This window comes from Psittacula echo, assembly GCF_963264785.1.
Source record: "Psittacula echo genome assembly, chromosome: 8".
Lineage (NCBI taxonomy): Eukaryota > Metazoa > Chordata > Aves > Psittaciformes > Psittacidae > Psittacula > Psittacula echo.
Genome location: NC_137744.1, coordinates 12,271,706 through 12,286,798, shown reverse-complemented (window position 1 = coordinate 12,286,798; position 15,093 = coordinate 12,271,706).

Below are 15,093 nucleotides of genomic sequence, written 5' to 3'. Positions count from 1 at the left end.
CTATGAAATCATTATTACCTTTCATCTCTGATTGTAAGAGATGGCTGTATGAAATAATAAAAAAAAAAAACCCACCACTATTTTTTTGGGATCTTTTTATATTTCAGCACTGCTGAAATATCCCAGCCGTGGGCCAGTGCCTTTTTATGTGAGGCACTGTGTAGGTACACAGTAAAAGAAGCCCTGACCCGATTTCCTAACATAGAAGGAGTGCTTGGTAGATCACTGCTCTCTTCTTCATCTCCATTCATTTCTGCTCCTGTGCCCTAAAATACAGTTACATATCACATATGTAACTAACACATATCACTGCTCTATATTCATATATCTGTTTATAAAATAGCAAACAAATCTGTTTTCTTCCTTTCTAGTAAGATACCTATAAGCAAGTTACTTTAGATATGCATGTGTTACATGATAATTCTCTTCTGCCCTTTCCTGTGTCATGGACAGTTCATTAAACTGTAATTTAAAGACAGTTTTGAATCATCAGCGGCAATTGCCACAGCTTCAGTTTATGAGAGAAGTGCCTTTCTAGGCCAAGTTAGGTAGTAAATAAAGTAATTTCACATGAATGTGAGAGAAGGAGACATTCAGACCTTGACTAGATGTAACATGAACTTTCTATAAATTACTGACCAAAACACATGCTTATTTTCTTCCCACTACACAGCTCATTTCAATTTGGTATTTTCTTTAACTAGCTTGCTATGGTTTGGAGCAGAGGGAGAGAGCGTTCTATCTCTAAATGTTTTTGCAAGCTCTGCCCAATTGGTTGTATTTAGACCAAACTTCACCCCACCACCTTGGGGAATTCTGGTACATGTGAGGAGAATCTATTCTTGCAAATCATTGTGAAACAGCCAGAAAGAGAGCACTGGCATTCTCGGTCTGATTTAATGCTTTGGCTGCTGCACGTTAGTCCTCTGAAAACAACTAACAGTGACAAATGACAGCAAATTGCCTAGCTTTTGCTCCCATGTACAAAACATTGTACCCAAAATTCAGAAAAAATAAATATTTTAAGAAAATGTTTATTTCAGTTGGGCTGGAAGGACAACTTGCACTGCAGAACTAAGTCTACAGTTCCTGTTCCTCTTTTCATATAAATCTTCAGCTCTCAGGTGACTTGAACACGAAGACATAGATTTATCTTGCTTAACTTCAAACCCATTGGTTTTTGCCACGTCTTTGGGAAGTAGGACTTCATAGATTTTGACAATAGTTGTAGCTTGATTCTCAAGCACAGCACACTAAGAAAGAGAACCTTGGGTATTCAGTTTAATACAATTCACTCCCCACTTTTTATTTCAATCCTTAAAGAAAAAAGCATATTTTTTTAATGGTCTGTTTCTAAATAGAACAGGAAAAATTGAATAAAAACCTTATACTTTTTTTTTTTTTTTAATACTTGTTATAAATGGACCTGTCAATGGTGAATAATTTGCAGAGTGGAAGGTTAAATACACATAATGCAATACAGCATCTCTAAAATGTTAGAAATAGCAAGATTTGAATACTGAATAATGTTTCTGGTTGTAGCTGGAGCTTGAGCTGAGAATCATTAAACAACTGCTGAACCAGCCTGACCCTATCAAGCATGTAAACAATATGCATTTTATGTTTAAAAATGTCACCACTTCAACCACTGGCATTAAAAAAGGTTGGCGAGGTGTCTGTAAATGTGAATGTATCGAGCTTGGCCTTTCCCTCCTTGGCAGTCACTGGTACAATTGCAGCTAAGAATGAAGCAGAACAGCTATAATTTTTGAAATACTTCTTTGTTCATGTCACTTGCAGTCTCTCAACCTCCTGTTTAGATGGTCATTTTAAGAGGAGTACATCTTCATTGAATTGACTGTCTTCTTACACTACATGCATAAACGATTGTAAATTAAGTGGTCTGGCCACCAAGAATACTCTAAAGTTGCAGCCCCAGTATCACCTGGACTAATCCATTAAACCTCCTAGGATTCTGTGTAAATCTTGTCATTATTTTTGGCTAGTGTTGGAACACTCAAAGGTATACCTTCTTTCCTGGTATAGTTTAATATGATGACTGTGTGCAGTGACTGTCTTGCTTAACAAAGCAGGGACCAACAGAGCTAGAAGAATGATTTTCTATAGTTTTGCCTGCATTGAGGCTATGCGAGTATGAGGTGGAAAGATTTGTACCTATTGTGGATTGTCAGAAAGGCATATTTCCTGTTACTTGCTAGTACATTTCACGTACATATCACATTAGCCTACCTCATCAGTCAGTGTGAGCTGGAAGAATGTGAAAAACCACCAGAAACAACAATGGTTCAAAGACATCATTGTGTATTTTTTATAAGGTTGGTGTTGCACAAGAAGTTCATTGTCTGACTTAAGCACTTTTAAAACCTTCTTTCCCTGAATCCTAAATCTCGGAGAAGTCCCTGGCTTAATTTATCTTGCATATAAATGTCAGTATGTTGGAACAGGCCAGAGTCCTTGGGTACTGATTATAGCCTGTGGGTACCTGGGTGCATATATACCAGCAGTCGCATACAGCTTTCATGAGATATATCGTACATTAGCCCTTTTTCAGGCAATAAGCACCACAACCATGCTGCAACATGCAGCCTCCACAGGAAGAAACATAATGGTTCTTATTGCCATACAGTGGAGACAAATAAATTTTATATAATAGTGAAAAATACAGATGTGAGTTTTATGCCAGTAGAACAACTGTCCTCAAAGAGATGGAAACAAGGAGTCAAATGAAAAGTTAACACAATGCAGAAAGACTAACTTTTCTTGGTAGAAAAATAGCAAAAAAACCCCAAGTCTAGGAAATTCTGCAGGAGATGGTTCACTGAAGAGGATATAAAAAGGTCGTAGCATCATCTGAGAGGAAATTTTCCCCACATTTCATGAAAAGATTTCAGATATAACCTGCTAAATGAGGTGTATCAGGCACTGCAGGAGCAGTTCACATTTGTTATGGCCCATGCAGTTACTGCTCAGTGGATAAATAGAGATATGTGGGCCAGACAGTCAGCTTGCGTAAATTAGTGTGACTGCCTTGAGATCCATGGAGATCTGTCTGTACCAGCAGCTGAGTTTAGTTGTTTATTCCCAAAATTGTCAAATCCCGAATCCCACTTTAAAAAATCTATAAAAATAGGAAATATTTGCATACCTTTCTCAGCTATTTATATAAATACATACCAAACTTAGCTTCTACACAATATAGTGAAAAATATAGTGAAATTACAGACGTAACATACAGAACTGTAACATGTGGGATAAGCCTATCATGGTCTGTAATGATGGCCAAAGAATACTGAAATTGAAAACAACATGGGTGACTTGCAAGTATTATAAAACATTGCTTTTCTTTCAAGAGTATCAGCTGATTTCAAAACAGTAATAGCTTTGCATGTGGATCCCCACTGCACAAGAGGCTTGCCTAAAGGATTGCTATCTAAATTAGACAATTGGGCAGTTGAAATACAGGCAAAGAGGCATGACCCTGGTCATGTTCCACATCGGACTTGAGTCACTTGGGCCTTTCTACAATGTCACAGATTACAAACCACTTCACACAGAAGTAAGAAGCTCTGTGGTTTATGCATAGCTTAAATTTGAAAATGCATCCTGTTCCTATTATCTGCCTGCTTGGTCTGTTTCAGGCAAAGTATCAAAAAGCAGTATTTTACACGTAATTGCCCCCTCTATTTGCTTCCTTGAGATTCAATGTTTGTGGCAGGTCTATTTTAAAGATTATGGCTTTTGGTGTAGTCTTGTGGTACTGATGTTACTGGAATGTTACTCCAATGGCAGATTCTCACATGATGTGGCAAAAACAGTGTCTATCTGCAGAGAGATTAAAAAGAAGGTGAGTTGGTACAGATGGTTTTACTTAATCCTACGGATTCTGGAATCCAGACAAGATAAAATTCATATTGGCTCCTAATTCTCAGTGTTTTGCCGCACTTACATCATCTGTTCAGGAGTTCTGGTGACATGCTGTTTGAATATAGAATGTGCATGAATCTTCCCTTCCTCACACAGATGTATGCTGGAGTTCGCAGTTTATTTCACTCCCTTCCCCAAAGTGCAGATATTCAGGAATGTATCACATAAAACCCCCAAGCTATCTGGCACTAATGACCTTACTTGTAGCATGTAAAACAAAAGCAAAACAGGAAAATAAGTGAAGGGGATGGGGGTGGCAGTGAGGAAGATGACTATCACAGATTTGACATAGAGGTGACCTGTTTCCTCCTCTGACTACTCTGGAGCTAATTAAACACAGCATCTCTAGAAATAAAGTGCTGGAGAGAGAGAAAGTAGTCAGTTCCTCTCACTGCATATGTCACTTGGGATTATGATTATATCCATTGCTAAAAGGCAGTTGAATAAGAAAATGTTGGTTTGCAGGAAGTAGGAAAAAAATTCCATCTATCATACTGTACAGCCAGACACGAGAAGTATAATTCTGGTAATGAGCACTGGAAGTAGGAGCGATGTTTTAAGCCATTTGAGTTATATTTTAAGCCTCCCTTCCCCCACCCTGTTTAAAGAAAAGGGAAAATGATTTTATGTAACAAATGCATGTTGTTGATATGAGAGATATCTTGGGCTTTATGCTGAAAACTGTCTCAGTGCTTTAATGATTTTGGGCTTAGTTAATGCTGCATTGCTGTTTCAAGACTCCTTCATCACTGGCCATGCTACCTTAGCTCTGTACCCTGGCCAGTGCATATTGCCCTGCAGAGCATTCCCACTTGGAATGTGTTTGAATCCCAGATTTTGATTCATTTTTGCTTTCACGTTTCCCATGCTCACTTGTTTTTCCCAAGGATCCGATGGGACTGCTGCAAAACCCAAACCTTCAACACCCATAACCCTAACAGTAATGTGTGGACCACCAGTGCCACCATTGTCTTTGAGATGATAGTGGGTTCCTTCACGTCTGGGATGTCCTAAAGGGCTTAAGGCCACAGCAAGCATCAGGTACCATAAAGGAGCTGCAGCGTTTTCCTTCCCGGTAGTTTCAGCTCCTTCTCCATACAGAAATATCTTAAAACAGAGGCTCATGGGTGCGGTGTTCAGCGTGACGGGTCTCACAGCCCAGCACTCGGCCTGTCTGATGGCGGGTGGCAGCTGCTGCAGGGCCCCGGACCCCGGCTATTGCAAACGCCCTTGCGAAACGCTTCACCACCGCTAGGGGCGCTGCCCCGCTGCCCCTTGCTCTGACTCGCTCCGGCCACCGGCAGGGCTATAAATGGCCGTGGCGAGTACAAGCGCTTTCTTTCCTTATCCGCTGCAGCTCGGGGTCCGGTCGCAGCAGCCGGAGGGGGAAACCGGGTTGAGTGGGCTGCGAAGGGGCGGCAAGATACGGGGAGCGGGGAGGAGCTGGTCTCGGCGAGCCGCAGCGTGCAGGTGGGTTGGAGGTGGTCTCCTGTTGTGTGTGAGCGTCCATGTAACCGCGCCTTCGCCTGTAGTAGCTGCAATCTCCATAACTTCCTCTCACTTTCTCCCGAGTGCCATCAGTTGGTCTTAAACCCAAACCAGACAAAGCTGCCATCTTTCCTTCTTCTTTTATGTGTTACTGTTATTGTGGAGACACTGAGCTGGTGCGTAGAGCAGAGCAGTGCTCCAAACTGCCCCAGAGATAACAGGCGAGCTGCCTTGCTGCTGTTGTTAAAGCGCTACAAAGGCCACCAGCTCTGTTCCAACACACAGTGAGTTCAGGGCCCTTCATTTGCTGTGCGTGAGGTAGGGTGAGCAAAACATCCTGACCGACCTTGCTATGCGGGCACTGTGTCTCTGGTACTGTAGGACTGTGGCCCAGCCTGTGGGGGGAGACATTTGATAAAGCAGCAACAAATGGGTCCATAGCTGTGGACGCATTGTGGGGAGACTTGACTTGCCGTTCTGCGTTAAGGAAGTAGTGTTTTTTGTGTTTCCCCTGAGCTAGCTCATTGCAGTGAAATTGAAGTCTGTTTCCCACTTCTAAGTGCTGTCCAATTCTGCAACTGTTTTAAGCTCCCTACCGGGTCCTCTTCAAATACATATCTAAATCAAACAATCTCTTGCCTCTTTGTCATTCTCTTCCTCTGGCAGAGCTCTTGTTCCATGGCTCTCCCCTCCCAGTCCCCCCGAGCCAGCGTGCCTTTGACCTGTGTCTGTTACCGCAAATGGGAACAGTTCGGAGACCATTAATAGAACTGGTGAGTAGGTAGCAGAGAAGTGGAGAAGTAGATCAAGAGGGTTGTGAGAGCTGCAGACCTGATGTTAACTGTATTTCACATAGGAAGCACAAAGATCTGGATTTTCAGTTTTTGATTCAGGAAATAGAATAGGGGAAAAAAAGGCCACTTGTTCCAGTATCTTTGGGAAAGTTGGTGGCTTTCTCACTGTCTGTCTTGAAGGAGGGTTAGAACTGCTACTCAAAAGGTTATCCAGAACAGTCTGTACTCCTGCCACAGGCACCTTCTGCAGTGAATGCTCAGGCAAGCCTATGCCAGACATACTCCATATGCTAAGATGTTTTTCCAAAGGCTGTTTCAGCAGTGTGTGCTTTCTTTAGCTGTTCTAGTGCAATAAAGATGTACTGTGCCTGAAATTTGAGGTCAGCAGTGCCACCTCTTTTTGCTTCTGTCAGTGGAGCAAGCTGATGTGTGCACTGAAATTGGGAAGGGAATGTATTTTTTTCATTTCTTATAAAGGAGGAGAATCTTAATTTGTGCCACTCATCTTTAGTACTGTCTTAAACAGGGAAGCATGTTTTAGTCTTGGCTGTTTGGCATCCACACTAAAACAAGAAGCCTGGTAATGAGGAGAGCTTGCAACTGTTGCCTTCTGTCTTTTTTTTTTTTTTCCTTAAGATGTAAAGTAATCCTGAATTGGAGTTAGGAAAATCAACTAAATGGCATTAATTTGTTACTGTAATGTTGCTTTCATACTAAACTCTTATTTTTAGCAGCCTAATCACTAAGATACATTCCTCATGTAAAACTTGGAGTTCTTGCATGCTGTAAGAGTTGAGGTGCTAGGCTGTGCTTGGTGTCTTTGCTTGTGTGCTTCTTCTGCATGTACAGCAGACTTCTTTATTCTTAGTGCATAGTTTCTGCAATTTGACATGTCTGATATGATGCAAGCAGAAGTTTTAATAGTTAATGAAAGGTCAAGTTCTGCATGAAGAAAGTGGCTTCTGTATGAATTAATTGGCTGCTTTATACCAAGACATAGCAGAATGTCCACAGACCCTCTCCTATGTAGGTTTCTTGTGTTAAACCCTCTTGATGTAAGTGGAAGAGTTCATCCAGCTGTGAGGTGGATGAAATTCTGAATGTCATTACTTAGACTGCTCACCAAAGTGCTTTAGTGATTTAAATTCTGCCTCTCTAGGCTCTTGCAAGGCAATTACTTTTTGGTATACTCACACTTTTCTACACCCTGTGCTTTCTGAATATAAGATGTGGTGTTGCTTCTGTTGTGTTTGTAAACAGGCTGTGTATGTGAAATCACATGTTAATCAAGTAGGGAGGTTTAAAAGATCAAATTTTTTGTTTAATTCCTTATCTTAATTTCTACAGGAGTGTTTCTTGGCTCCTTTTTCGTGCGTTATGCTATTACATCTTTCTAATTTTTATCAGTTTACATTACCAATGCTAGGAATTCATTAATACTGCTGTGTTAAAAAAGTAGGAACTCAAAAGGTTTTGAGTTTTCAGGTAATTCATATATTCATATGCAAATGTTCTGTATTTTTGAAGTGGCTGAAATTCTGCTGAGTAGGTAGATCAGTCTCTATAATACCACACAACAGATTTCTTCTATGTTTAGAATTTTATTCTGAGAAGAAAGAAATACTTTGTTCCCCACTAGGTACTAGCTGGAAATTGGTTAAATACCTAAATGCAGTGCTAGTTTTGGACCATCAGAATTTGTCATTTTTAAGTAAGAAATTAATAGCTCACAGTTTTTGTCTTGTTGGCATGGCCGGGTGCTGAGGGAGCTGGCGGAGGTCATTACTAGGCCACTGTCCATCATCTTTGGTAAGTCGTGGGAAACAGGAGAGGTGCCTGAGGATTGGAGGATGGCAAATGTCACGCCAGTCTATAAGGGCAAGAAGGAGGACCCGGGTAATTATAGACCGGTCAGCCTTACCTCTATCCCTGGAAAGGTGATGGAACAACTAATTCTTGACACCATCTCTAGACATATCAAGGATGAGGGGGTCATTAAGAGTAGCCAACATGGTTTTAGCAAGGGGAAGTCATGTTTGACCAACCTTATAGCCTTCTATGAGGAAGTAACTAGGTGGATGGATGATGGTGGAGCGGTAGATGTGGTTTTTCTTGATTTCAGTAAGGCATTTGATACTGTCTCCCACAGCATCCTCATAGATAAGCTAAGGAAGTGTGGGCTTGATGATCAGGTAGTGAGGTGGATCAAGAACTTGTTGAAAGGAAGAAGGCAGAGAGTTGTGGTCAATGGGGCAGAATCTAGCTGGAGGTCTGTGACTAGTGGAGTCCCTCAGGGGTAGGTGCTGGGACCAGTGCTGTTTAATATTTTCGTCAACGACCTGGATGAGGGAACTGAATGTACCCTCAGCAAGTTCGCTGATGAGACTAAGCTGGGAGGAGTGGCTGACACACCAGAAGGCTGTGTTGCCATTCAGCGAGACCTGGATAGGCTGGAGAGTTGGGCGGGGAGAAACTTGATGAAATTCAACAAGGGCAAGTGTAGAGTCTTGCATCTGGGGAGGAACAACCCCATCTACCAGCACAGGTTGGAGGTTGACCTGCTGGAAAGTAGTGAAGGGGAAAGGCACCTGGGTCCTGGTGGATGGGAGGATGACCATGAGCCAGCAATGTGCCCTTGTGGCCAAGGCCAATGGCATCCTGGGGTGCATTAGAAAGGGTGTGGTTAGTAGGTCAAGAGAGGTTCTCCTCCCCCTCTACTCTGCCTTGGTGAGCCTGCATCTGGAATATTGTGTCCAGTTCTGGGCCCCTCAGTTCAAGAAGGACAGGGAATTGCTTGAAAGAGTCCAGCGCAGTGCCACAAAGATGATTAGGGGAGTGGAACATCTCCCTTATGAGGAGAGGCTGAGGGAGCTGGGTCTCTTTAGCTTGGAGAAGAGGAGACTGAGGGGTGACCTCATCAATGTTTACAAATATATAAAGGGTGACTGTCAGGATGATGGAGCTAGGCTTTTCTCAGTGATGTCCAGTGATAGGACAAGGGGTAATGGGTATAAACTGGAGCATAAGAGGTTCCATGTGAACATCAGGAAAATCTTCTTTACTGTGAGAGTGACAGAGCACTGGAACAGGTTGCCCAGGGGGGTTGTGGAGTCTCCTACGTTGGAGATACTCAAGGCCCGGCTGGACAAGTTCCTGTGTGGTGTACTCTAGGTTACCCTGCTCTTGCAGGGGGGTTGGACTAGATCTTTTGAGGTCCCTTCCAACCCTTGGGGTTCTGTGATTCTGTGTGGCCAATGGTACTGTCAGGCCTGTGGCTCCACTCTCTGCCAGTTGTCTCTGCCATGTTGCATGACTGGACATGCATTTCCATGTGATTTGGTGAGGGGGTGTGATGCTGTCATGTCTTTTGGTGGGTTGAAGCTGTCTCTGCCTTGTATGGCTCAATACTGCAGGTCCCATGGCAATAGGAAGGTCTAAGAGAGTAATACACTAACTTAAGGAAAATACCTTAGCATTTTTATATAGCTCTCTGTGGAGAATGAGTTTGTGTTCTGTTTTTTTAAACTACTGTAAACTGTGGAAAGGGATTTTTGTATTCTTGAAGTTCTCTTTGATGCTTACAGGGTAAATATAATGCAACAGGAGGCACTGATTTTAAAAGGTACGACTTCTGGGCTGTGAAAGACTGCAAGTATAATTTTAGCTTTATTTCCTTCATTGAACCATTCTTTCTTAGTGGCAGACTTGCATTGCTGGGCAGATCTTTGAGCTATGCTCAGACAGATAGCAGAATCTGTTGATAAACATTAAGGATCTTTTGTTTTCCATCTAGGTGTTTTGAGATGTGTAGCTTTTTGCTGTCAGTTGTTTGCATACATAGGATTTACTTTGCTTTGAAGTTGAGCAGTTTGGGGGGGGGGGGGAGATGGCAAATAGTTAATATTTCTGTAAGAAGCAGAAGCTCCAAAAGTGTGTTTATACCATAAATGAATGGGTAGACATTTGTTAATGCAGACTGAAAGCCTTCAGCTGATGCATAGCAATAAAATCTCCTTATAGGTCAGTTTTACAAGCTACTGAAAGCCTGTGAAAATCAGAATGATTGGAAGTAAAGCTATCTATGTAAGTAGATGTGTCAGCTCGTGTAAGGTTGTGATTGCAGATGCTCATAGGAAAAACGCCTAATCCTTGTCCTGACATGAATTTTTACAAACCTTCCTGCAAACAAGATGAAACAAGGTAATACACTTGTTTCAGTATTCATCACATTTGGCTCAGCTAAAAATAATAGTTTATGGTAGTATTATAATAAATCAGTGCATTAGATTGTATGGGTGGGGAAATAACTTTCCCATCCCATGGGATATGAGCTCTGAAAACATCTTGTTCAACAGAATGACACTGTAGACTTTCCTAGTCATGAGTGTAATTTTTGTTTTTTTTTTTTCTTGTTTATTTTAAATTGTGCTATTGATAAGGATGCAGAAACAGCACCAGAACTACTACCCAGCAGGTAGTGCTTATGGAGCCAGAATTTAAAATCTGTACACGCAACTCTGGATTGTGACCAGTGTGGGGATTTTGGAGTGTGTCAGGTATTCAGAATAGCAGTCTCACTGGCTAGATTGTAAAGGTTAGCTTCTAAGTGTGATTTATTTCTTTTTTAAGTCCTCAGGGTCTCTTTGTGAGATGAACAGACCGTATTCATGGGTTATATGCTTCTTTAAGCACTATGTGTGTTCATTCATAATGAATGCCTGCAGTTGCATGCTGATGTCTTGCTTCATCTCTCAACCACATGTCCAGCAAGGCTTAGGAAGGTTTGCAGCAATGGTGTGAAAAAGGAGGGCTGAGAGCACCAACAGTATGGGTTTAACTTCAGACCAACTCCTGGAAAGAGTATGAGTTGTAGAGATTGTCAGAAAACACCCCTTCTGCTTTGGAAAGTGTGATCAAATGTGAAAAAAATACAAACTTCTTGAGAGGAGGAGAACATGGATACAGGGGGGAGAGACTTGCTTACAATCTGCGTAAACGCAATCAGAAAATAGGACATTGTGTTGGAAATACTGTGATCTTCCTGTGTGCAAATACTTGTTTATGCTCTTTGCATCAGACTCTATGGTCAGAATACACAGGGATACTGGAACTGAAGTTACACTAATAGCAGTTGTCCTTGCTCTAATTTAGGAAGGACTAATTAATCAGATTGGATCTTTTGGACAGCAGTAGATTTCTGTTTTGTTGCTATCAGACAGTTGTTGCTGCCACTAGTGTTTAAAGCCTGGGAACAAAGATCACATTCTGCTTTAGGAGCAGTCTGAGAACAGGATGTAGGAGCAGGAAAGAGCAGCATTGAAGCAGTAATAGGGAAAAAAATTCATCATGCAGGAGCAGTGCTTCTGCTTATAGTGAAAAGATCATAACAAGTAAGGCGTATGTGCTGCATGACTGAAAATCCATATGAATTCCATCTCCTTACAGGCATATTGATCTTGAACATGTACATCACTTGTAATCTTCCTGCTGTAACTGGCAAATGAAAGTATAAAAAAGGATGACAGGACTGTGAGTTAGGAGATTAAAGAAGAAAAATGTGCACACTTTTGATCCTTGGGATGCGAAAAGGACAAAGTCATCTGCTATTGTGACCAGGTTGACTGTAAAAGCTAAATGACTTGTTGATTTAATGCACCTAACCTGTAAAATATTTTGGTTTATATCATATAATCTTACTTTCCATTAACCACAACTGAATCAGTTAATAATACAGTTGCTGTGTTATCCCTGTTTCACAGAAGGGAGTGAGGTGGTGGGATTATGTCAGTGCAGTACTTGGAAAGAATGTGGTGGAGATGCAGGCATCTTCATAAACAGCTTGAGCTTAGTGTATCAGTCAAAGATTGATTATGGCTAGAACTAAATTGTGTGGAATACTAAGCTCTCTAGGTTTGAGAGGACTCTATGAGTTTTTAAGAGTTGAGGTGTAAATAAAAAAACCCTGTAGGCATTGCCATGAATTGGTAAGTGGCATTTTCTGTTTGCGTTTCCTTGTTTGTTTGCTTGGGGTTTTTGTTTGTTTGGAAAGTAACATTCAGTAAAGTGACTTTTACATTCAGTAAAGGTGTGGCATTCTTTTTAGCGCTGGTTGTTCCACTTCAGAGAAGTTAGTAATACCAATAGAATACATCCTTGGTATATATCAGTGTCATTCCATTAAAAAAAACAAACGACATCCCTGATCTTTGAATTGGATATGACTAATTGTGCAGTTCACATGGATGAATGTAGGCAGGCAAGTCCTTGTGGTACAAATGCAGGTGCTTAATCTGTTCTGAAAAATAGGGAGATCAAATGTCACTCCAGTCTTCAAAAAGGGCAAGAAGGAGGACCCGGGTAACTATAGACCGGTCAGCCTCACCTCCATCCCTGGGAAAGTGATGGAACACCTTATCCTTGATGCCATCTTAAGGCATGTCAAGGATGAGGGGGTCATTAAGAGTAGCCAACATGGCTTTACCAAGGGGAAGTCATGCTTGACCAACCTCATAGCCTTTTATGAGGAAATAACACGGTGGATGGATGATGGCAGAGCGGTGGATGTGGTCTACCTTGACTTCAGCAAAGCATTTGACACAGTCTCCCACAGCATCCTCATAGCTAAACTGAGGAAGTGTGGTCTGGATGATCAGGTGGTGAGGTGGACTGCGAACTGGCGGAAGGAGAGAAGCCAGAGAGTTGTAGTCTATGGGGCAGAGTCTAGTTGGAGGCCTGTATCTAGTGGAGTGCCTCAAGGGTCAGTATTGGGACCAGTATTATTTAATATATTCATCAACGATTTAGATGAGGGAATTGAGTGTACTGTCAGCAAGTTTGCTGATGACACTAAGCTGGGAGGAGTGGCTGACACGCCAGAAGGCTGTGCTGCCATCCAGCGGGACCTGGACAGGCTGGAGAGTTGGGCAGGGAGTAACTTGATGAAATATAACAAGGGAAAGTGTAGAGTCCTGCATCTGGGCAGGAACAACCCCAGGTTCCAGTATAGGTTGGGGAATGACCTGTTAGAGAGTAGTGTAGGGGAGAGGGACCTGGGGGTCCTAGTGGATGGCAGGATGACCATGAGCCAACACTGTGCCCTTGTGGCCAAGAAGGCCAATGGCATCCTGGGGTGTATTAGAAGGGGGGTGGTCAGTAGGTCGAGAGAGGTCCTCCTTCCCCTCTACTCTGCCCTGGTGAGACCGCATCTGGAATATTGTGTCCAGTTCTGGGCCCCTCAGTTCAAGAAGGACAGGGACCTGCTGGAGAGAGTCCAGCGCAGGGCAACTAAGATGATTAAGGGAGTGGAGCATCTCCCTTATGAGGAAAGGCTGAGGGAGCTGGGTCTCTATAGTTTGGAGAAGAGGAGACTGCGGGGTGACCTTATTAGTGTATATAAATATATAAAGGGGGAGTGTCATGAGGATGGAGCCAGGCTCTTCTCAGTGGCAAACAATGATAGGACAAGGGGTAATGGGTACAAACTGGAGCATAAGAGGTTCCACTTAAACTTGAGAAGTAACTTCTTCTCAGTGAGGGTGACAGAACACTGGAACAGGCTGCCCAGGGAGGTTGTGGAGTCTCCTTCTTTGGAGACATTCAAAACCCGCCTGGACACATTCATGTGTAACCTTATCTAGGTGTTCCTGCTCTGGCAGGAGGATTGGACTGGATGATCTTTTGAGGTCCCTTCCAATCTCTAACATACTGTGATACTGTGAAATTTAAAACCCTTTCTTTCCCAGGCCAAGCAAACCTTGCCCCAAGAAATGGCTTTCCAAGACAAACTCCATGGGTTTTCACTTTCTTAAGAGTGTATAGGAGAAAGCAGTGTGTTGCTGGGTGAGAGCTCTGGTGAAGGACTTGAGCAGTATGCTTCACAGAAGGGAGTGAGGTGGTGGGATTATGTCAGTGCAGTACTTGGAAAGAATGTGGGGGAGATGCATGCAATGACTGACATGTGGGTGGTATTGGGAAGGGTCCACAGGTAGCTTTGTATAAGAAGTTTAGTAGTATTTCATATTGACATGGAGTTGTGCATGTAAGATTCCCATTGAGCAGCATGATCAAGGTCCAGTTGTGGTTCCTTCCCCTGCATTTTCTTGGTAATATCTACACCGATCTGGCGAGAGTGTCTCTGTGTTGTGTTGGTATGTTGTTTTCTTGAATGAGAATTATTCAGTATGTGAACTTCGCATTGAGGTAACCAATCATACAAGGAGAAACAAGCTTACGTGAATATTCACCAAACATACTGAGAGCAAAGCCTAACAGATGTTCAAAGCTTGTGAGTTCGCTGTGAAATAGCTGGTACTGTATGATGATTGTGTAAACAGACATGGAAGATGAAACGTGAGCATGTTCAGAGTGTTAAATTTACATTGGACCTGTTCCAGAGCTACCCAGCTTTTTGTGTAAACAAGTATTAGTCAAAAATGAGTGTTGGGATGTCAACCCTTGTGGCACAGAAGGAGAAGGGAAGAGGGAAAGGAGAGGAGCTGGGCTTGCTGCTGTTGCTGCTACAAAGGCTGGGATGGATGAGCACGTGAGAGCACACTGGTAGGGACAGCAGCAGTGTCCCCAGATACCTTGGCAGCCAGCCAGGCTTCCTGGAGGCAGGGCATGGGTGAAGTAGGCAGTAGGAACAAGGCTGATCTGCTGCTCTTTGTACTCTTCTTCTGTTGCCTACCTCTTGAGCTATTCCCTTCTTCCATGTTCTGAATTGTCACAGAAGGGGCCTTTGTGGTTGAAAATATGTCCATGGACTGCCATCTTCAATATGCAGCCTGGCCAGCTTTTCAGGACTTATGCAGAGCAGCTACAGCCATGGTTCATGTAAGAAGTCCTGGACTTGTACGAGGTGTCCTTC